At 40.7% G+C, this 25,487-nt stretch overlaps 1 pseudogene; it reads left to right on the top strand.

Annotated features, from left to right (window-relative positions):
- The first annotated feature begins 22,809 nt into the window (after positions 1-22,809).
- LOC119872665 lies at positions 22,810-23,170 on the top strand (annotated as a pseudogene).
- The last annotated feature ends 2,317 nt before the right edge of the window (positions 23,171-25,487 follow it).

The following is a 25,487-nucleotide window of genomic DNA, read 5'->3' as shown; positions in this document are numbered from 1 at the left end:
AAAACTGAGACTTAAACGGGTTATCCCCAATGTTAGGATCACACCATCATGAAGCAGTAGAGCATCTGATCCATGTCTGACTGACTTTGTGCTGTCACCACTACACCACATTGGGTGCTAATAACAGTAGTACTATGACAATAATAATAGTAAGGATAACTTTCACTTATTGAGCTCAGACTCAGAACCAGAAATTCATGTTTATTAACCACCCTAGAAGATAAATATTATTACTATTCTCATTTAATAATGGAAACTTATTCAAGGTCACCCAGCTAGTAAACACTGAATCTAGACCTCAGTATCTCATTCCTCACCCAATTGTCTCTCTGGAAAGCTGTATTTTGAAAGTGGATGGGGGATCTCAAATGGTCCTATTCCTTGGATACAAGACCATTTGTGTGTTTCTTTTCTTTTTCTTTTCTTTTTTTTTTTTTTTGAAGATCTGTGTGTTTTAGTGACTGTGTGTACCATGTACATATATGTGTAGGGGGTAATAAGTCCCACATATTTGTGACAGATTCTACCCACAGGCCTGGCTTTGTGTCTTTACGAGGTCTGTGCAGAAGATGAAGAGCCATGGTCAGTGGCTCTCTAAATAAGCACAGCACTGGATAGAGGTAGAGCATGCTCCTGCCTTGGCACATTGTCTCAGGCCTCCCCATGCAGCACCATCCAGGATGATCACAGGACTGCTCAGACTTATAGAAAAGGAGGAGTGACATTGAGATCATGTCATCACCTGACAAGAATCAAGGCACTGATCTGCTCTGGGATGAAACAAGGAGGAAACAAAATAAGTCTTGGGATCTTTCCACCTCCTTTCCTGGTCCCTGGACTCTCTCTTGCCACCTTACACCTGCACCCTCCAGCTACCAGGGTCCTTACACTGCCCTCTGGTTGTTGCCAAATTCCTGCCTGTCACCATAATGTTCTAAAAAAAATGATTATGGCAAATTGTATCCAAAAATTAAAACTGCTCTGAAAAAATTTCTTTCTGATTTGCCAAGTTTTATATAGACAGAATGTCTCATATAGTGACCTGTGCTGGAAAAAATAGAATTCTATGCAACTGGGAGGCATCAGAAAGGCTGATAGTAGACCAGGTAGTCACCATACATGCTCCAAGGTATTTCTTTCTTTTTTTTTTTTCCTTTTTTTTTTTTTTTTTTTTTTTTTTTTGCTCCAAGGTATTTCATCCTTTCTTCTACCTCTTTTTCCCACTCCACACTTAAGTTCCCCCAACACCAAAGCTCTCAGTTGGAGATGAAATCAAAATCACCTAAATGCATTAGCAGGTTCTAAGGTGCCAGTGCTCCAGAGAGGTGGGTAAGTACTTTGACAGCCAGGCAGTGATAACAGGAAGAGAGGCAAGAGTGGAGCCTCTGCTTGTCGCCCTGTATGAGAATGTCCTGATACTGTGAAAACAGAGGACTGCCCCTTCCATCCAACTATGTTTTCCATGCATTTTAGTCTGATTTCTCCTATATAAAATCAGTGCCTTTTCACTGGGGCTAGCTGAACTCTGGAAAATATGGAAGTTCTGTGGCAAGAAGTCCTTCCTTATCACATAAATTATAATTATATATTACCATATTACCTCTTTTTGGACCAAGCACCATACTGAAGGCTTTACAAGCTTTCTAGGTAATCTTCTCAGCAGTCTTTAATTTTTTTTTTTTTAGTGAACTGAATCATTCACTCATTCATCCAATCACTTATTTATTCAACACACTTATGGTGAGCACCTATTACATGCCAACCATTGCACTAACATTAGGGCCAAAACAGACCCATAGACAAATGCTGACAGGCCACTGTGATAAGTGCTCAAATGGAACCAAAAAATAAGGTGCTTTGGGAGTCCATAGAGGGCACTGGAGAGTTGGACAGATTGCTTGAAGGATAGGATATTTAAGCTGAGAATGTACATTATGTAAGAATAGGCCTGGCAGAGAGGGTGGGAGTTGGGATGAGTTGCAATTTAAACAGCATGGTCCGGGAGGCCTCATTGAGAAAGTGACATTGAACGTGATAGATCATATCAACAAGAGAAAAAAACCAAGAACCATATGATCCTCTCAATAGATGCAGAGAAAGCATTTGACAAAATACAGCATCCATTCCTGATCAAAACTCTTCAGAGTGTAGGCATAGAGGGAACATTCCTCAGCATCTTAAAAGCCATCTACAAAAAGCCCACAGCAAATATCATTCTCAATGGGGAAACACTGAAAGCCTTTCCCCTAAGATCAGGAACAAGACAAGGATGTCCACTCTCACCACTGCTATTCAACATAGTACTAGAAGTCCTAGCCTCAGCAATCAGACAACAAAAAGAAATAAAAGGCATTCAAAATGGCAAAAAAATAAGTCAAACTCTCCCTCTTTGCAGATGACATGATACTGTACGTAGAAAACCCAAAAGACTCCAACCTTAGACTGCTAAAATTCATACAGCAATTAGGCAATGTGGCAGGATACAAAATCAATGCCCAGAAATCAGTGGCATTTCTATACAGTAACAATGAGACTGAAGAAAGAGAAATTAAGGAATCAATCCCATTCACAATTGCACCCAAAAGCATAAGATACCTAGGAATAAACCTAACCAAAGAGGTAAAAGATCTATACCCTAAAAACTACAGAACACTTCTGAAAGAAATTGAGGAAGACACAAAGAGATGGAAAATGTTCCATGCTCATGGATTGGAAGAATTAGTATTGTGAAAATGTCAATGCTACCCGGGGCAATTTACACATTCAATGCAATTCCTATCAAAATACCATGGACTTTCTTCAGAGAGTTGGAACAAATAATCTTAAGATTTGTGTGGGATCAAAAAAGACCCTGAATAGCCAGGGAAATATTGAAAAAGAAAACCAGAGCCAGGGGAATCACAATGCCAGATTTCAAGTTGTACTACAAAGCTGTGATCATCAAGACAGTGTGGTACTGGCACAAAAACAGGCACATAGATCAATGGAACAGAATAGAGAACCCAGAAATGAGCCCTCAACTCTATGGTCAACTAATATTTGACAAAGCAGCAGAGACTATCCACTGGAAAAAGGACAGTCTCTTAAAAAAATGGTGCTGGAAAAATTGGACAGCCACGTCCAGAGGAATGAAATGAGACCACTCTCTTACACCATATACAAAGATAAACTCAAAATGGATGAAAGATCTAAATTTGAGACAAGAATCCATCAAAATCCTAGAACACAGGCAACACCCTTTTTGAACTTGGCCACAGCAACTTCTTGCAAAATATATCTATGAAGGCAAGGGAAACAAAAGCAAAAATGAACTATTGGTATTTAATCAAGGTAAAAAGCTTCTGGACAGCAAAAGAAACAGCCAACAAAAGTAGAAGACAACCTACAGAATGGGAGAAGATATTTGCAAATGCCATATCAGATAAAGGGCTAGTATCCAAGATCTATAAAGAACTTATTAAACTCAACAGCAAAGAAACAATCAAATAATGAACTGGGCAAAAGACATTAATAGAAATTTCACCAAAGACGACATCCACATGGCCAACAAGTACATGAGAAAATGCTCCGCATCACTTGCCATCAGGGGAATACAAATCAAAACTACAAGATAACATCTCACACCAGTGAGAATGGTGAAAATTAACAAGAGGGGAAACAACAAATGTTGGAGAGGATGTGGAGGAAGGGGAATCCTCTTGCACTGTTGGTGGGAATGTGAACTGGTGCAGCCACTCTGGAAAACTGTGTGGAGGTTCCTCAAAGAGTTAAAAATAGAGCTACCCTATGACCCAGCAATTGCACTGCTGGGGATTTACCCCAAAGATACAGTGAAAAACTGAGACACCTGCACCCCAATGTTTATAGTAGCAATGTCCACAATAGCCAAACTGTGGAAGGAGCCTCGATGTCCATCAGAAGATGAATAGATAAAGAAGCTGTGGTCTATGTATACAATGGAATATTACTCAGCCATTAGGAATGACAAATACCCACCATTTGCTTCAACGTGGATGGAACTGGAGGGTATTATGCTGAGTGAAGCAAGTCAATCGGAGAAGGACAAACATATGGTTTCATTCATTCGGGGAATATAAAAAATAGTGAAAAGGATTAAAGGGAAAAGGAGAGAAAATGAGTGGGAAATATCAGTGACAAAACATGAGAGACTCCTAACTCTGGGAAACGAACAAGGGGTAGGGGAAAGGGAGGTGGGCGGGGAGATGGGGTGACTGGGTGATGGGCACTGAGGAGGGCACTTGATGAGATGAGCACTGGGTGTTATACTATATGTTGGCAAATCGAACTCCAATAAATATATAAATATACATATATATATTTATATGAAAACAGTATGGAGGTTTCTCAAAAAATTAAAAATAGTACTATCGTATGCTCCAACAATCTTTTTTTTGTATATTTTTATTGGAGTTCAAGAATATACCAAAAATATACCAAATATTTTTGGTATAAAAAATATACCAAATAAATAAATAAAAAGATAAAGTGACACTTGAGCCTGATGCCCTGCCCCAGTATAAGGCCAAGTAACCTCCAAGAAAGAAGGGGTGGAGACAATATATTAGTTAACTATGCCTGGCTGGCTCAGTCAGTAGAGCATAAAGCTCTTGATCTTGGAGTAGTGAGTTTGAGCCCCACACTGGGTGTAGAGACTGCTTTAAAAAATCTATTTATTTTTTAAAAAAGAATGACAAATCATGAGTTAACTAGAAAACCTCTGATTAGAACTAAGGAAAAACATGGATTTGTAAAAATCAAGTTGTTTTCCATTAATGTGGCTAGGGACACAGAAATCAAACAAGCTTCTAGAAATTAAGGATAGCTACATTTTTATAACCTGAGTTTTGTGGCCATGCAAATTCAAATCTGTTTCATAATGTATCGCCAAAAAGCAATGAGATATAGCATAGAAATACGATAGATATGATTCCATATTATTTATCTGGATCATCTGAACTATTCATTCTTTGGAATACTAGGACTAAAATTCAGCAGTGAAGGTTTTAACTATTCAAGGCCCTGTCTTAGGACTCCACCTGTAATTTGTGTAGTCTTAATGTGGGTTACCATGGCATTGATTGTCTTAGCTTCATCCTAGGCAATGATATATATAAAATCATGATCTGATATGCTAATTATATTTTCACTATTTTTTTCAGTTTTTTAAAAAGACTATTTTTCAGAGCAGTTTTAGGTTCAAAGAAAAATTGAGAGAAAAGCAAAATTCCCATATACTTCCTGTCCTCACACATCCACCATCTTCCTCCATTGTCAACAACCCCTACCAGAGTGGTAGGTACATTTGTTACAACTGATGAACCTGCATTGACACATCATCATCCCCTACAGTCTAGAGTTTACAATAGGGTTCATTCTAGGTGTCCTGTATTCTGTACGTTTGGACAAATGTATAATGACACGATTCAACCACTATAGCGTTATACAGAATATTTTCACTGCCTTAAAAATCCTCTGCGTCCTGCCTACTCATCCCTTCCTAACCCCCACAATCCCTGACAACCACTTAATCTTTTGTACCACCCCCATAGTTTTGCCTTTTCCAGAACGTCATATAGTTGGAATTAATACAGTATTTAGCCTTTTTGGATTGACTTCTGTCATTTAGTAACATGCAATTAAGATCCCTCCATGTCTTTTCATGGCTTGATAGCTCATTTCTTTTTGGCACTGAATAACATTCCATTGTCTGATTACCACAGTTTATCCATTTACCTACTGAAAAATATCTTGCTTCCAAGTTTTGGCAATTATGAATAAAGCTGCTAACAACTTCTGTGTGCAGGCTTTTGTATGGACATAAGTTTTCAGCTCCTTTGGGTAAATACCAAGAAGCCTGATTGTTGGATCACATGGTAACAGTATATTTAGTTTTGTAAGAAATTGCCAAACTATCTTGCAAAGTGAATATATCATTTTGTATTCCCACCAGCAATGAAAGAGAGAGTTCCTGTTGCTCCAATTCTTGCCAGCATTTGGTGTTGTCAGTGTTTTGGATTTTTACCATTATAACGGGTATATAATGGTATCTTATTGTTGTTTTACACTTTTCCTGTTTTTAACAGTAAATCCTCACCAGTGAAAATCATCTAGTATACCACCATGTGGGAAATATTGTCCTGGGTGACATAAAGGCTCTACCTAAAGTGAGTAAGTCATGTTAAACATGAAATAGAGGACACTAACGATTACCTAAGCTATGCTCCCAGTCATTGCTTGAGTCAGCTCTAAATATCCCCTGCACAGGCATTCAGCCTATGTTTGAACACCTCCATTGACAGGGATCCCACAGCCCCCAAGGCAACCATTCCAACTTTAGATAACTCTATTAGGATGTGCTTTCTTATTCTGAGCTGAAATCAATGTGTGTCAACACAAAAATCAATGAACTGTGAGGAAAAGTAATTCATTTGCCTCTGCCCACTGCTGACACTCTAGAAAAAGAGGATGTAATCAACAATAAAAACAATGAAGAGAAGCCAAAAATCAATGTGTCTCCTATCGAAATAGCTCTGCACTGAAATAATTCAGTGTTTTCTCAATTGACTCAGAAGACCACAGATTTTTTCCAGTGGCTTCTTTTCCTTCCTCCACCTCTTCCTTTAAAAAAAAAAAAATCTCTTTGAGCTTTTTTTTCCACCAATGAAAAGCTAATTGTAACTTTCCTGCAAGCCATCACTTTTTGACTCAGGTTATTTTGGGAAGAGTCAACCCCCACAACTTCAGAAGAAGGGCAGAAAGGGCACAATATGAAGATGAATGTTTAAGGGATTCGGGAGGCGGCCTGAGGGGACTCACTGAAAGATCAAGGTTCACCTAGAATCTGCAGAGGAGATGCTCCCTCACATTCACGCCCTCACAGTAGACAATTTCTGAAGTGACATTCTGCACAGCAGGACCACCTGGAAGGAATAGAGTTCTGTTTCTAGTTGTCTCTCTGTTGCTTTTTGCCCTTTCATCAAGTTAAAAGGCTGATCTGTAGGGATGGGGCTACAGATGTCAAAGAGGTGCTTGGTTTTGCTTGACAAAGCGGAAGTCCTCAGAAACTAATACAAGAGTAGGTCCATCCGTGCTGTTCAGACATCTTCCCTGAAAATGAGACAGAATGGAAACTTGTCACAGTGAAAGGTGACCCAGCTTGACTGTGGGGAGGCAGAGGTGTTAGCGCTCCATGGAGCTCCAGTCTCCCTCAGGGAGGTCCAATGAAGAAGGACAGCACTCTCCACCCTGCCAGGCTCCAGCTACCAGGAGGACTTCTCTCCAGAATTCACCTTTGCTTTCGATGGCCCTCTCTGCCCCTTCTGCCCCTTCCATCATCCCTAGCTTTGTTTACCAGCTTAACGTCAGTGAGCAAGTCAGCCCCCTCTCTGGACCTCAGTTCCTCCATCTGTAAAATGGAGATAACTCCCCTTGTTTCCAACAGATTTATCATGAGGACCAAATAAGATAAATGTGAGAAAGCATATTTTAAGCAGGAAAGTGTTATTATCACCTAAAACAAAGCATTAACATGTCTTTTTCCTGTTTCTCAGGAAATTGGGAAGAAAAGAATAGCTGGAATGGGAATTAAGCTACCCCTCCCCTCCGCTGAAGCATCTGGGCAGAGCCCATGGTCTTCATAGGTGCTGAAGCTGGAGCATTTTACAATTGACTTTAGAATGAAGACAGGTTAAGAGTCAGTCCTCTGCAGGAACCCTGTGGCCTGTGCATCCCCCACAGAAGTCTGGGGTTGAAGCAACAATGGAAAACCGAGCACCAGAGCAAGGAAAGGAGACAAAGGAAGAAGAACTGGTTCTCCTGAGCCAAGTGCCATTTATAAGGCAATATTAGCACACTAGCATCAGGCTGGCTAATTGATTTGTTCCTGTTACCAGAGCACCTGTCTCTGCAAAAATGAGTTGCCCACCAGCTCGGTCGTGGTTGCTAGGAGAGTATCCAGGATCTCCAGGGTTACTTTGCCTCAGCCAATTGGGTAAGGGCTTTTCAAGAGCCAGGACAGTACCCATGGGAACTGCCTGCAGGACAAGAGGGGCAAGTGTTGACCTGGTGGTCAGGCCTGCACGTGGAGGTCCCTGGGCTGAGGAGCTGGATAAGATACAGGAAGGACAAGATGACAGAGGGAGGGATGCCAGGTCCTGAAAATGGATTCTAAGCATCACAGATACAGCCCTTTCAAAAGCCTTTCTCACTCCACTCCCTCTCTGGAGCCTTCCTAGTGGACTCAAGAGGAGACTAAGTCACCTGGCCCTGGCAGGAAGCTGAGCAGCTTAGAGATCCACCGCTATTTATTCTAGGGAGACTCAGTAAGCATAAAGGAAGCGTTAGGAGGCACTGAGGTAAGGCTATGCTCCTGCCTCTTCCAGAAACATTCTGAGAGCCCCCAGGTCCCTGCCTTTTTCCCTGTGCAAGCTGTTTAGTCAGGCGTTTAATTCCCCCGTCCATAGACAGAAAGCCCCAAACTACCCTAAAAAGTCCCAGCCATTCCATTTGTAAGGTTGACTACAGAGGTTTTCAGACCTGGCATCTTTTGCAGGCTGAACAGGTATGTTCTACTCCTGAAATAGAGTCCATTCTTCTCCCAATTCCTAGAAGAAAAATCAGTTAATGGAAAAGATTTTCTCAATATCTTGTTTGTATAAGAATATGATAGGTGGTTTTGTTTTAGCACAAACTTTTAAACATTTTTATTGAAAAATAACTGAAATACAATATTATATTAGTTTCAGTTATATAACACATTTGATATTTATACACATTATGAAATACCCAATAAAATAAGTTTAGTTATATCACCACACAATGTTGTTATAATTTTACTGACTATATTCCCTATGCTGTATATTGCATCCCATGTCTCATTTATTTTATAACTGGAACACTGTATTTCTTGATCCCCTTCACCTGTTTCACCCATTCCTCCACTACTCTCCCCGCTGGCAACCATTAGTTTTGTTCTCTGTATCTATGAGTCTATTTATCTTTGTTTTTTTTTAATTCATTTATTTTATTTTTCAGATTCTATATGTAAGTGAAATCTTACAGTATTGGCCTTTCTCTGATTTATTTTACTTAGTATACTACTTTCTATGTCCATCCATATTGCCATGCATGGCAAGAATTCTCATATTTTATGGCTAAGTAACATTCCTCTGTGTATGTGTGTGTGTCTATGTTAATTGTGTGTGGTGTCACCTTTAGCCATTCATCTAAACTGCTTCTATATCTTGGCTATTATAAATATAATGCTGCAATGAACATAGGGGTATGTAAGTATTTTCAAATTAATGTTGTTTTCTTCATATAAATACCTAAAAGTGGACTTGCTGGATTGTATGGTAATTTTATTTTTATTTTTTCAAGAAACCTCCATATTGTTTTCCATAGTGGCTATGCCAATTTACATTCCTACCAACAATGTGCAACTGTTCCCTTTTCTCTGCATCCTTTCCAGTGCTTGTTACTTCTTGTCTTTTGGTAACAGCCATTTTAACAGGAGTGAGGTGATAGCTCATTGTGGTTTTCATTTGCATTTCCCTCATGAATAGTTATGTTGAACATCTTTTCATGTGTCTGTTGGCCACCTCCATGTCTTCTTTGGAAAAATGTCTCTTCGGGTCCTCTGCCCCTTTTTTATAAAGATTTATTTATTCATTTGAGAGAGAAAGTTCAAGTAGGGGGAGGGGCAGAGGGCATGGGTGAGAGAGAATCCTCAAGCACACTCTCCGCTGAGCATGGAGCCTGACTTGGGGCTCGATCCCAGAAGCCTAGATCACAACCTGAGCTGAAATCTAGAGTGGGTGGTATAATCAACTGAACCACTCAGGCACCCCAGCTCTGACCTTTTTTTTATTTTGAGTTGTATGAGTTCTTTATGTATTTGGGATTTTAATCCTTTCTCAGATATATCATTTGCAAATATCTTTTGTCATTCAGTAGGCTGCTTTCTCATTTTGTTAATGGTTTTTGTCACTGTGCAAATGGGTTTTTGTTTTTGTTTTGAGTTTTGGTTTGATGTAGTTCCACTTAATTATTTTTGCTTTTGTCCCTGAGGTGACAAATCCAATTGAAAGCATGAAGACCAATGTTAAAAAGCTTACTGTCCATGTTTTCTTCCAGGAATTTTATGGTTTCAGGTCTTACATTAAGTCTTTTATTCATTTTTATTCATTTTGAGCTTATTTTTGTAAGAGGTACAAGAAAGTGGTCCAGTTTCATTCTTTTACATGCAGCTGTCCAGTTTTCCCACTCATTTAAAGTCACTGTCTTTCTCCTATTGTATATTTTTGCTCCCTTTGGTGTAGCCTAATTGGTCATATAAGTGTGGGTTTATTTCTAGGCTCTCTATTCTGTCCCATTTATCTATGTCTCTATTTTGGTGCCAGTACCATACTGCTTTGGTTACTCTAGTTTTGTAGTACGGTTTTAAGTCTGATAGCATTATACCTCCAGCTCTATTCTTCTTTCTAAAGATAACTTTTGCTATTTGGGGTCTTTTATAGTTCCATACACAATTTAGGATTATTCTGAAATGTCATTGATATTTTCATGTGGATGCACTGAATCATAGATTTAGGGGGGGTAGTATGGACATTTTAACAATACTGATTCTTGCGGTCACTGAGCAGAGTATATCTTTCCATTTATTTGTTTTGTCTTCAGTTTCTTTCATCAATGTCTTAGAGCTTTCAGAGTGCAGGTTTTTCACCTCCTTGGTTAAATTTATTCCTAGGTAATTTCTTTTTGATACAATTGTAAATGGGATTATTTTCTTAATTTAGCTTTCTGATAGTTCATTATTACTGCATAGAAATGCAAATATTTCTGTATACTGATTATTCCTGCAACTTTACTGAGTTCATTTCTTAGTTCTATTAGGTTTTGGGTGTATGCATTACAGTTTTTTATGTATAGTATCATGCCATCTGCAAATAGTGAGTTTTACTTCAACCTTTCCAATATAAATGCCTTTTATTTCTTTTTCTTCCCTAATTGCTGTGGCTAGGATTTCCAATACTATGTTGTGTAAAAGTGGCAAGAGGTGATATCCTTGTCCTGTTTACAATCTTAGAAGAAAATGTTTCAGCTTTTCACCACTAAATATATAACTCCTTCTATATCCACTTTGTTGAGCGTTTTTATCATAAATCATTGTCGAATTTTGTCAAATGCTCCTTTTGCATCTATTGATATGATCATACGATTTTTATCTCTTATTTTGCTAATGTATATCACATTGATTATGTGTATATCACATCAATTGATTTACAGATACTGAACCATACTTACATCCCTAGAATAAATCCCACTTGATCATGGCATATGATCCTTTTAATGTATTGTTGAATCCAGCTTGTTAATATTAGGTTGAAAATTTTTGTATCTATGTTCATCAGGGATATTGACCTGTAGTTTTGGGCAGGGGGTTACAATGTTTTAGAATAAACTATTTAGTTTGGGTTAAATAGATCCTTTGTCTCCATTTTGTTACAAAGACTACCATGAATTGCAGATGCCTCACCATCTGAACAAATTATGAAAAGTTGTACCTTTTAACTTAAAGGAAAAGGAATCTTGTGGAGGTGCTTTTACTGTGACCACCATCATCAAAGTTACCAAAGGTATCAAAAAAAAGTTACCAAAGGTATTAAAGCCATGATTTTAAAAAATATATAACAGCTGATGGCATTGATTCTCACTTTCCTAAGAAAAATAGAGTAATCAGAAGATAATTCCACAAACTCCTATAACCATATCTTCCCACATACCACATAGTTTATCTTCCCCAATAATACTGTAGATGAATCCAGCATGCCTCTATTTAAAGTCAACCCGTCCTTTTTGACACAAGTTCTTATCTCTCCTACTCAAGGACAATGCTTCAGTAATTTTCTTTCTCTTCTACATCATCAATTTTTCACTCTCTGTTGGACTATTCCCATTAACATACAAACATAGGGTTATTTCCCTCATCTCAGAAATAACACTTTATTCACCATCTATTACCCTTTCCTTTGCTCCTCTCTGCAGAAAACTCCTCAAGAGTTGTCTATACTCATTTTTTCAGTACTCCTCCTCCTAATATTTCCTACACCTTACTTTAATCAAACATTTCTCTTCACAATTTTTCTTAGGGTCGCCAATAACCTCCATAATGCTATAACCAATGGTCAATTCTTCTTGTCATACTTGGTGTGGTAATAAACTTCTAAAATGACCTTCTCCCTCCTGGGATTCATGCATCTGTGTAGTCTCTTTCCAAGAATACCTAGAGCTGATGGCATAAAACTTCCAAAATTAGGTTACAGAAGACTGTGACTACCTTTTCAAGCACTCTCTTATACTCTCTTTCTCTTGAATCACATGAGAAGCTTCTACCATGTCAAGAGGGCACCCAGAGAGCCTGTGGAAGAGCCCACATGGTAAGGAACTGAGCATTTCCAAAAACCCCAAGAATTTGGAGTAGGATTCTCCAGCCCCAGTCAAGACTTGAGATGACTACAGCTCCAACTGACAGCTTGACCACAACCTTGGAAGGGATCTTGAGTCAGAGGCACCCACCATAGCACTCCCAGGTTCCTGACCCTCAGAAATTTTGTGAGATAGTGTCTTTTACTTTAAACTACTAAGTTTTGTAGTAATTTGTTACACAATAGGTTACTAATATACCTGACCTGTCACATTATTTGACACAGCTGATCACTCCTTCCTCCTTCTTAGTTTGGCTTCCATTAAACCATTCTTTCTTGGTTTTCCTTCTACCACATGGATCATTTGCCCTCAACTTTCTTTGTTGATTCTTGCACTTATGCTCAACTTTTTTAAGTTGGAGGCCCAGAAGTGGCCCTTGCTACTCTTCTCTTCTATGTCTACTCTCCCTTTTGGTGACTCCATCCAGCTTCATGACTTTAATCATTACCAACTATTTGTTGTCAATTCCCAAATTTATATCTCAGCTCATATCTCCTCTCCCAAACTTCTGACTCATTTAACCAACTGTCAACATGACTTTTCCCCTTGGATAATTAATATTCAGCTCCAATTCACATAGTCAAATGTAAACTCCTAATTTCCAACCCCAAACCTGTTCCATATTCTTCTGAATTGATGGCATCCTCCTAGTTGCTCAGATAATCCATGATTCCTATCTTTCTCTTATACCCCAAACCCAATCATCAATGAACCCTATCGACTCTACCTTCACGAATATAAGATCCAGTTGCTACTCACCTACCACTGTGACCATTCTGGTTCAAGCCATCATCATCTCTCAACGGGACACAGCAATAGCCTTCTAACTGGTCTCCCTGTTTCCATCATTGCCTTTCTGCAGTCAGTTTTGGACACAGTATGCAATGTAATTCCCTTAAGCAGGCAGATTTTATCATTCTTCTATACTTGACATCCTGTGATATAACCTCATTTCATTTAGAGTTAGAGCCAAAGCTCTCCCAATGGCCAGCAAAGCCCTAGATGGCCTGGCTCCCTTCCTATTCCCCTGACTTCATCTCCTTCTATTTTCCCCTTACTCTGTTCTGGCCACAGTGACCTCCATGCTGTTCTTGGAATACGCCAGGCACACTCCCACAGCATTTGCACTGCTCTTTCTTCTGCATAGAATGCTCTTCCCCTAAATATCATTATGACTCAGTTCCTCATTTTCTTCAAGTCTTTGCTCAAATACCACCTTCTCAATGAAGCATGTCTTGGCCATCCTATTTAATACTGCACCCTGTCCCTACCCCTAGCACTCCCAAGCCTCCTCATCCTACTTTCATTTTTCTATTTTTTTCCATAGAATTTAGCATCTTATAACATGCTAGAAAGTTTATTCGTTAGTTTATTGTCTATCTTCCCTTGCTAAAATTTAAACTACAAAAGTGCAAGTATCTTTGTCTGCTTTATTCACTGATAAGTCCTAAGCCCTTAAGACAATGCCTGACATTAAAAAAATGCTGAGTAAATGAGTTTATAACTATTATCTATAATTATTATGAAAATTCCCCTATTTTCTTTTACCATCCACATTTATAGATGAGGAAACTGAGGGAAAAGGAAGTAACATTTCTCAGTCTTACTATGTGCCAGACATTTGATATACATTATCTTACGTATTCCTCCTGTGTTCCAAGGCTCAAAGAAGTTAAGTTGCTTCCTAAAGTCACACAAGTGGTGAGGAGTCAAACCCTGATATGAATCCAGGTCTGATTGGCACTAAAGCCCCTAGGGATTCCCCCACCACTCTCTCCTTTTTTCCTCAAATACCCACCACACCCTGGACTTGTCAGAGATTAAATAAAAGTCACCTGAAACAACTATCTTTGTCCCAGAGAATCCAACACATCACACTTTCATGGCATCCCTTAAGGGTCCCATCTGAAAACCAGCAGCCAAATTCTACTTTTCTTCCTGTCCCTGGAAAGTCCCACCTGTAACACATGGTGACCTACAGTCACACAAACAGCTCCAGCCCCTCAAACCCACAAACCTGGGAAGAGATTCTTCATATTCACCTTTCAAAACCTGCAAACATTCACCAAAAATTTGAAATAGCACCAAATATTTCAAAGCTTTTGAGGCTAGATGAGTACACATTAGTCCACAACTTCTTACTGCCTCCACCAGAAAAGACCACTAGCCCTTCAGCAGTGCCATCCTCAAAGACTTGAAGACAGCATAAAATCAGTCACAACACTGACAACCAATTGTAATAATAACTAACACTGTAGTATCTCTTACAACATGATAGACATTCCTGAAGGCTTCTATATATTACACCTCATTTAAACTTTACAACAACACTATAAGGAAGGTACTATTATTAACCCCCATTTTACAGATGATAAAAACTGAGGCATGGAGGATCTCAGTAACATTCCCAAGGTACCAAAAGTAGTAAACAGGAGAGCCAGAATTTGAACCCAAACAGTCTACCTCCACAGCTTGTACTTAACAGATACACTACACTTCAGCAGGAAAGCAAATGGAACATGTAAACACCACCTGCAGCATTTGAAGGCTCCAGCACTTCACAGAATAAATCCATTCATACTCACAGATAACATCTAAATGGGAAGCAGATTGATGTTTCTTCTAATATAGCTATTGACATTTAACTCCTTTATCATTTCACAGACCCCATCCTTACCTTTCTAAAGAACCAGCCCTACATTTTCCACGACATCAGTCATCTATTATTCATTGCTAAACATGACATTTCACAATTGCCACCATCACACACTATCTTCACACTAAGCTCTCTCAGTCGGCTCCACATATCAGCCGCTCTCACCACTATTTTTTTTTTTTTGCCTGCTACCCATTAATTAAGGGCAGCCTCCTTTTGCTCCAAAAGCCACAATTTCATATTTGCTTCCAATGATTGTATTGCTTTGTCTTATTGCTAAAGCACTCCCTTTGAGGGGCTCACTAATCACTAATAACACACATTTCTACCTGCCTAGACTTTTCTTCTTTTGAAACACTGACTGCTTGATTTTTAGGACCACATAAATTTCCACTCACTGGATGCTGGTCTGTTATCCACTCTGTGCCTGCATACAGTAGTGACATCTTTGAAATATCTCTCTTTTAAAAAGCTATGATTTAACCAAGAAGAGAAAGTAATTTCAAACCTTTTAAGATTTCTAAAGAGAGAAAGATCCTTGTGGGCTGAAAGGATTAGAAGGGCCTCATGGAGAAGGTGAGGATTTAGCTGGCGTGTTTCTGTTTTTTCAGTGTTTTGTTTTGTTTTGTTTTGTTTTGTTTTGTTTAGAAACAGAATAAAGTGGGGAGGGAAGAGGCAGGGGGAGAGGGAGAGAGAATCGCAAGCAGACTCCATGGCCAACATCACAAGGCTCAATGAGTCTCATGACCTCAAGAGTGACCTGAGTCAGATGCCCAACCAACTGAGCCACCCAGGCACTCCAGATTGAGCTGTCCTGAAGAATAGAAATAATAGGAAGATAATAATTTGGCCAAAGGAATCTTATATGAAAAGGTAAGGAAGTTGAGATATAAGGTTTAATCGAGCATCAGAAAAAAAGATTTCCAGTGGAGAAACAATAGGAGATAAGATCAGAGGAAATTCTAAAAAGTTTTAATGCCAAATGAAAAGACACTCAGATTGTACTATGGAAGCACTAAACTGCCTGTGCTTTAACACCCTCTGTGCTGATCTTCATAGAATTCTCTTAAAAATAATACTGTATGCTTATCATCCCAGGGTCAACAAGAGGCCAAGAAAGGACTCTTCTTCATTGACCCAGCCCTTGGTTCAGATCTGTCCCTTCACTATACACACATACACACACTTGGAATCACTGACCAGATTCCTGGGCTATGGCACTTTTTGACACAGAATTTCAGCAGCTTTCCGTTCCAACCAAGAGTCAAACCAATTTTGCATATATTATTCAAACAGAGTCCGAAGATATTCCATAAGCCAAGAGTTTATTGCATTCTATTTTCCAGATATAGCTCAGCTCACAGGCCAACTGCCTTGGCCCCCTGCCCCACATGTGTCCCAACCCCTACAAGATGTTTCAGAATACTAGGGGGAGCTTGGTTCACCTGTGACTCAACCCCTGAGAGACAGGGTCTCCAGGTTCGGGTCTCCTCAGTTTTCATCGACATGGTGAGTTCTAAACTTAGCTGGTCCTCATAAACGACACCTCAGGATACAATTCACAATCCACAAAGTGGGATTCTGAAATCAGTCTACTGGGTCTCAGCTCTAGACCTCTGGACCCTGCCAGAGAACATTTCTGGGGCTGTGTCATTATGACTCCTGCCATGGGCTGTATTTGCCCTCCTCCAGTTCATATGATGAAGCCCTATCCCCCAATGTTACTACATTTGGAGACAGGGCCATTAGGAGATAATTAAGGTAGTCATACAGGATAAAGTCATAAAGTGGAGTGCTGGTCTGATAGGACTAGGGCCCTTTTAAGAAGAGATATAAGAGAGAGTGCTCTCTCTCTCTTCCCTTTCATTCTTTCTCTCACACATACACACACTTTCTCTCTCTTTCTCCCTCTCTCTCTGCCATGGAAAGAAGACAGCTATCTGCAGGCCAGTAAGAGAGCTCTCACCAGATGCCAACTCTGCCAGCACCTTCATCCTGGACTTCCATCTCCAGAACTCTGAGAAATACAGGTATGTTGTTTAAGACACCCAGCCTAAGGCATTTTGTTCTGGCAGCCCAAGAAGACTAAGACAACTCCTATTTCCAGAGTTGCATCCACATTATAGACATGGGGCTGCAAATGCTCAAAGCCCTAATGTAATAATGCTGGAAATAAGTGGCCCAGTACCAGGTGAAGAGCCAGCAATTTCCCTTTTGCTTCCTTCCATTGAGGACTCCACATGTCCCAGATTCTTCTGGATTTCCATCTCCATCCTCCTTCTCTGGAAATACAACCACCCTCCTTATCCTAATTCCTTGGTGCTTCCTATGACTGTCCCTCAGCTGATTCACTTAACCATGCTAATGCAACAGCTAATAGGCTCCCCTTCTCAACACATACAGCCAGGAGTCTGCAAAAATGCAAGGCTATAACCCAAAGTAAAAACATCTTACATCTCACCTAGTAATTTTAGGCACTTGATAAGCTAATGGGTCCTTAGGAAACCCCAAATCACAGTCCACAGAACCTTGCCCTGAAAATCTATGGGTGGTCACCCCAATAGGAGGGTGAGTAATCAGATCATTAGGAATATATTGGTTTTTCCAGTCTCTCTCATGGGGTTCTCTGAGCCAACCCTATTGGGCTCTTTCCCCAGCTTGGAAAGAGAAAGGTCAAGGTTTACAACCAGCAACATGAGTCCCCCAGAGTTTCCCAGGTGCCTCTGCAGCCAGATCTCAGCAAGAAAGGGTATCAGTAGCTACCCTGGTATGAACTGGTGGGCCACAAATGAGTTGTCATCATAGCTGCCAACTTGCCAAGCCTCCCTGTGGCTACTCTTTATCCCACCCCTATGTGCATCCTAGACCAGGTTGAGTGGGAATAAATTGACCCTGCTCTATTATCCTGATCCTGCCTTCCTCCATTTCTCCCTACAAATAGACAGATTGCCCTTTGAAGCATGTCAGTACCAGCTCCCAGCCACAAACATCCAACCTGTCCCATCCCCAGTGCCTAACTCCTAGCCTCCATCCCTGCCCCCAAACAAAGGGAGCCAGTGGAAGTGGGAAAGCTGCCTCAAAGAGAAGAGAATGAAAAGGCTTGTGGAAACTATCATCCCTAATGACTATTTTTGGTATTTTTTTCATTGTGGTAAAATAGACATACATAAAATTCACCATTTTAAAGTATACAATTCAAGAGCATGAAGCATATGCACAATGTTGTAGAACTATTATCACTCTCCAGTTTCAGAACTTTTTCATCACTTCAAAGAAAACTCGACTCATTAAGCAGTCTCTTGCCAATCCCCCTCACTCAGCTCCTGGCAACCACTAATCTACTTTCTATCTCTATGGATTTGCCTATTTTGGATATTTTATATAAATAGAATTATACAATATGTGTCCTTTTACCTTTGGTTTCCCTGATGATATTTTAAATCAGTCCTTATGCGTGTTGATGATCTTGGGGGTCTAGGCTCTAAGGATGATCTTGAGGGTCTAGGGTCTTGGCTCTGATAGACCCAAACATCAGCCATAGAGAACCTTGGGAAACACGGCCCACCTGCCTCTAGACATAGAAAGTGGGCACCTCTCACTCAAGGTACCACAGTCAAGGCCCTGTGAAGCCTCGAGAGATCTCAATCAGAGGTGAAGCCACAGCTTTCCCAAATGAAAGTATTCAGCTTAAAGGAAATGACAGGAAAGCAAAGGAAAGGCCTGGGACAGTCCAGGGAGGCTTCCTGGAAGGATCAGCATGGACTTTGGTCTTGGAAAGATGGTCCTGCCACCTTATTGTGACACTTCCAAATGCCTACCTCTACCTTTGACTTTGTCCCTGAACTCCTGACTTGTGCATCCAGCTGCCCACAAAGCATCTCCACTTGGGTGTCTGATAGGCCTCTCCAAATTAAAATTTTTGACTTCCCTGCCCTCTATATTCTTACAAATCTGTTTTTCCATCGGTGTCTCTTGTCTCAGTAAATGGCAACACTGTTCATTCACCCAGATACTTAAGTTAAAAACCTTGGGAATCATCCTTGACTTCTCTCTTTCCCTAACATACACATTCAATCCAACAGCTAACTTACTGGCTCCATCTTCAAAACATATTTGGAATCTGACCATTTTTCACCAACAGCATCACTGCTAAGCTGCACCAAGCCACCACAATCTCTCACCTACACTACTTCAACAGCCTCCTAACTCATCTCTTGGCTTCCACCTCTGCCCCATTACAGGCTATTTCTCACAAACAATTAGCATGATTCTTTTACAATGCATTATTCAAAACCTACCAATGACTTCTCATCACATTTAGAATAAAATCTATAACATTGTGTGTCACCTGCAAGCCCACCATGATTTGTCCCTAATTGCTTCCTCCACTCCTATCCCTTTTCCTTTATTCACTGTACTCCAGCTGCACAGTCCTCCAGCTCTTCCTGAAACATCTCCTGCCTCAGGCCCTTTAACCTTGATGCTTTCTCTGACTGAAACACTCCTCCCCATCATATTCATATGGCTTGCTCCTCACTTCAGATCTTTGGCATATGTCGCTTCCACAGAACAGAAAGACCTTCCATAACCTAAACACTCTCTCTCATCACATTATATTTCCTTACACAAATTTTATTTTTCCTAGAATAAATAATTTGGCAAAAAATGTACACATACCCATGTTTTCACAGAATTAATCATTACAAATAAACACACACGGTATGTACATACACACATTATATGTATGCATCTTTTCCACTAGACTATAAACTCCATAAGGGCAGCTTGTTTACCTTTCCTTTTTTAATATTTCTTTAATGTACCCATTCATTAGAAACATAGACAGAGAGGCAGAGACAAAGGCAGAAGAAGAAGCAGGGTCCCGGCGGGGAGCCTGATGCAGGATTCGACCCCCTGACCCCGGGATCAGGACCTGAGCCAAAGGCAGATTCAAGCACTGAACCACCCAGGTACCCTCATTTACCTTATTCACCACATCATCTTCAATGCATAGAACAGTGGTGGCATATAATAGAAACTTATTAAATATTTTCTTAAAAATGAATGTGAATAAGTATAAATTGGGTGTATCAGGGCCACAAAGAGAGCATTTCTAGTATAAGCAGAAGTCAGGGAGTGGTAGGAAACAGACCTCTTCTTCAAACTCCTTGCCTTACAGTGGTGAAATAAGGTCTTTATTACCTGGCCCCTCACATTTCATCACATCCAATCCATGGTGCCCTGCGCACCCTCCCACCGCATTATACTCTGCCCACAGAGCTGCTGCTTCCTGTTCTTCAGGTAGCCATGCTCTTGTACCCCTCTGCATTTTATACTGCTCCTCTTGTTTTGCTTTGCTTTTTGTTTTGTTTCATGAATAAAGCTTTTAATCTCAGCATTGTTAATAATTGAAAAATTAGAATCTCGGCCATGGAACAAAGGTTAAATGGAAATTTATATGACTGAATATTTTGAATTCATTAAAAGTTTGTTTTCAAAAACATTCAATCATGTAAGAAAATTCAAAACTTCGATGTAAATATAACACAGGATATGTTTCTTCTGGGAAGATGCTGGACTTTTCTCACTGTAAAATATTCCTTGACTGAACATCCCTCCACCAGGCCATGAGAGATTAAGAAGATGCTAACAGATCTCTATATTTTTATATAGATATTTTATATCTCTGTTTTCATTTCCCTTCACGTTTTTGTTCACCTGCCATTGTCTGCTCACCTTCCAAGCCTAGCCTAGGATGTGGGCAGCCCTCCTGACAGCCCCAGGCATTGCTGGCTGCTCCCCATGCCCTGCCCCAGCCCCTGGTACACAGAATTCTGTTAGTACATGTCACACTACATTGTAATAACCTTTTTACAGGTTTGCCTCCCTTATTAGACAGTAAGCTCAAAGGAAGGGACCCTGTTTTTTACATTTACATTAATATCCTGATTTACATTTAAATGTCTCTTCCCATGCACAGAACTGGGTTGATACCAGGTACTCCAATCCTTGATGACTAACTTATTCTACCAATTAACCAAACTAGAATTTCTCTTAAGTTCACTAGTCTAAACCAATTATGACTCTTGGATAGCCACAAAATTGTCAATTGGTATTAAAGTGAGATAAATCTGTAGAAACACTCTATGCATCTTTCAAGCACAGTCTGAATATTTTATGACCCTGCTCAAAAACTTTCCACAGCTCCCTATATCCTAATTTAACAAACTTATTAACATAGCCTTCAAGGTCTTCCATGATCTGGCCTCAACCTGCCTCTCATAACTCCTACTTAACATTCATCATGGTCTTTACATTTCAACCAACCAAAGTTCTCATCTTTCCCAAAATGTACACTTTCTAATATCTCTACTTTTATTTCTGTTCTTCCATTGTTTGAGAATCTTCTTTCTTCTCTCATATCACGGCTTTTTGAGATTCTACTCAACCTCAACACTATTTATTCATTCATGCCACAGGTATTCACTAAATGTGTGTGATGTCTGGCATCATTCTAAATGCTAGGGATGGTCACAACAGTTCACTCAGCTGCATGGGACACATAAAGTTCCTTCTTCATGGAGCTTTTCCTTCAAGTGAACAAGGTCAACAAGCTGCCTTTCATAGAGTTTATGATCTAGTAGGAATAAAAACGTATGTGGGGGGCAGTGGGAGGGTGGAAAAGTGTGTTTGCCAACCAATGACTACTTATATAAAAAGAATAATAACAAAGCTGTGTAATGAAATAGAACATGAGGGGAAAGGGGCACTCCTTAACTCCTTGATTGGTCATAGAGGGCCTTTCCAGGAAGGTGATATTTCACCTGAATGAAGAGACCTGAATGAAGTAAGGAAGGACAAATAATAAATAACAAACAAATAAGTGTTGATATAAGTGCCACAATAAAATGCCAGGGAGATATCACATAGTAGCCATCAGTAAGGTGAAGTTACTTTAGATAGGGTAGTCAGGGAAGGCCTCCTGAGAAGTGAGCTAAGAATTAAGGATGCAAGAAGGACACAGCCATGAAAGCAGCCAAGGTATGGCTATTCCAGAAAGAGAGAGCATTGTCCAAAGAAGTGGGGAAGGAAGAGCCTGAGGTACTCCAGGATCAGAAAGGAAACTGACAAAGCAGGCCTACTAGGAGGAAGGCAGGTTGATACAAGGCAAGAGTGAACAGGTGGCCAGAAGCAGATCATATGAGGCAATGTCAGAGAGCTGAGAGTATGCCAGTCTTTGCCTCCTTGCTGTCAATCTGTTTCTACCATTCAGCATTTCCCAGGCTCCCTTGACAATGGAAGACTAGAAGACAGAAAGAAGAGAGGCCAGAATATTGCTCCCTTCTTGGTTCTAGGTAGCACTTTATGACAATGGTAGCATCTCCTTTGTTCTTGTAGCTTCCCACCAGACAGTCCCTCCTCTCAGGTTGCAGCTCCCACCAGGCACAGCCCATCATGGCTTAGCAGCTTCTGACTTCTGGGGCTTGAGTCCCTCCAACCTTGAGGTGGAAGTGGTTTCCTGCTCTAGTTGCCTCCTATCCTCTATTTGTATCTATGCAACAAAATCTTGTATTAACATTCCTTGTTTGAAATATCTATAGTTGTTCCTCTTTCCCAAGGAACAGGTGGCAACAGCTTTTGCAGCCATGGCCAAGATTAAAGCTCAAGACCTTCACAGCAAGAAGGGGCAGGGGACGCGCTGAAACAGCTAGAAATCCTGAAGGTGGAGCTGTCCCAGCTGTGTGTCACCAAAGTAACAGGGCAGGCAACTTGCCAAATCTCCAAGTTGTTTGCAAATTCATTGCCCATAATCTGTCATTAACCAGACTCAGAAAGGGAATCTCAGGAAATTATACAAGGGTAATAAATAATAAGTCCCTGGCTCTGCAGCCCAAGGAGACATATGCCAGGTATTGCCAGCTGAACAAGTGCAAAGAGAACCTGAAGACCAAGCAGCAGCAGTAGGAGAGGCTGTCCCCACTGTGGGAGTATGCAGTAGAGGCCTAAGCATTGGTATCAATGAAATACAAACAAACTGGGGTGAAAAGTACCTAAAGTTGCTTTGCTAATACAATAAGCCACAAAGATTTTTTGAGCAGAAGGGTGGCAGGATCTTGAATTACATTTTAGGGAGATTACTCCAGCTTCCGTAAAAATTGTTGATGAGATAAGATGATGAGTAGAATTTTTAAACCACCTAGAAAGTTCTTTTGACAGTCTCAGCAACATGTAGTTGTGTCCAGGGCCTCAACAGTGGCAGTAAGTAAAGAGTGAGATGGACAGAATCAAGCTCTATACTGGAGACAGATGCTAAGGAAACTGGTAACTGATAGCATGTCAGGGATAGGAAAAAAGAGAAGTACCAGTAATGACTCCTCTAGATTTTTGGCTTGACCAACTGAGTGGCAAGTAGACAGATGGGAAGATAAAGGCAGAGGCAGTTTGGGGGTCAAGTAGCATATCAAATTGTCTCCTGCTTCATGGAGCCTCCTGCAACTCTTCCAGTAGGAAGCAATTTCTCCCTCCTCTATAATCACAGCATAGTGGAATAATATTATAATTACATAGCTACATGTCCATTTGACTTACTTCCCCTGCTAAATGATAATTTCATGTGGCTTACCATTTCTTGTTCATCTTTGTGACCTCCACAGCACTTGGACCCCTATACGTGGAGCCTTAGGGCCAGCCCAGTACTGAGGTGGCAGCCTAACAGAGGCACCTAACCTCTAGGTGATTGTCTGTCCACAGACACCAAGTTCTAGTCTCTAATTATACAAGAGGGCATGGCTTTCCACACCCACTTTGAGCCCTTACTAAGTCTCTGATGTACCTCGCCGCCTAATAAATGAAACCCACTCCCCTGTTGATGGGAAGCTGTCCCTGACCTACATGCCCATATGCCCATATTCCTTCTCTGCCCAGCCTGTGACTCTATTCTTTCCAGCGGGAAAGACACACAGAGAGTCAACAAATATCTACTGAATTGAATCAAAGTGGCATCAAACATCATGAACAGCATGTCTTCTTTTAAAAGCTCCCCCAACTTTCTCCAGTTTCCTAACCTCTCATTTCTGGCCATCACTGCATTCATTGCCACCACTCCCCATGAGGTCAGTGATAGTAGGTACCCTGGGTCCATCACAGATCCTGTTCCCTTGGGAAGGCGAGGCAAATCCCCTGGGTCCTTTGCTCATCTGAACAATGGACGTAACAGCCCTGCCCTGTCCCAGGGCACCATTGTGAGAAATGGCCATCACTCACACGGAAGGGAAGGCCACAGGAAGGAAAGTCTCCTAGGGAAATGGAAAAACAAGCCTTCTGCTTCTCACCATTCCCATCCCAACACAGAGTATACCTCTTCTAACATCAGCTTTCTTATGGCTGCAGCCACTTCAATCTCTTCCTTCAGCTCCTTCCACTGCCTCTTCATTTATTTTTTGAATTAATCCTGAGCTCTGTATCCTCACTTGAAGTGCCTCTTAGATCCTACATGTGACCCGTTTCATTTTCCCCTCTCCCTGGGTACCCCCTGCTCAGAAGCAGCACTCATATCATCTCCCACGGCCCAACACAAATATTCACCAAGTGCTCACTCTGGATGAGACACTGTGCCAGACAGCATCAATGCAAGTGAGAAGCATGTCTTCTCATGGCTGAGTCTATCTGAGGACACAGGACAAAAAGTAAGACCTCCTCCCCTCACTGTAAAGGCACAACCACTACTTTGGACCTCCCTGTGATACATGCTTGCACAAGATTTCATGCCATCTCTGCCCAGGACACTTATTCTCCATAGATCTGCATAAAGTGGACCTTTTTTTCTGGGTGCTCCAGTCTGGGGAGAAACTAAAGACTGTCAGTCAAGATACCATGGGGCCTGGTACCTCATCCTCCAACAAATCAATAAAGGAACCCTGAGTACCTACTGGATAAGGGGAGACTGGCTTATCAGCAAATACCCAGGGGTGTTCATGTGAAGGAAGGATGAAGAGACTGGGCCTATCGGGTCCCCTGGAAAAGGCTAGGATCCAGGAGTGAAAGTTACCATGGGCAGATTTTAGCTCAGCCCAGTGAAGTATGTTCCAGTAGTCAGAAGGGCCTGAGGACAGGAGGTAAGTAGTAATGTGGCCCCTCACGTGGTAATGAGGCCCCTGTCACTGCAGGTGACAACAAAGTGGTCTCTGTGAAAATATAAGCACTGCCTAAATGTTATTTGAGACAATCTGTTATTCCATAAAAATAAATTCCCCAAGTGAGAACTAAGACTCTGCCAGGGCAAAAATCCCCATTTCATCATTAAAATTACCATGTCTCTTGTCTT

The sequence above is a fragment of the Canis lupus genome, chromosome 7 (genome assembly GCF_011100685.1).
Source record: "Canis lupus familiaris isolate Mischka breed German Shepherd chromosome 7, alternate assembly UU_Cfam_GSD_1.0, whole genome shotgun sequence".
NCBI lineage: Eukaryota > Metazoa > Chordata > Mammalia > Carnivora > Canidae > Canis > Canis lupus.
This window is presented reverse-complemented; position numbering and strand designations above follow the sequence as displayed.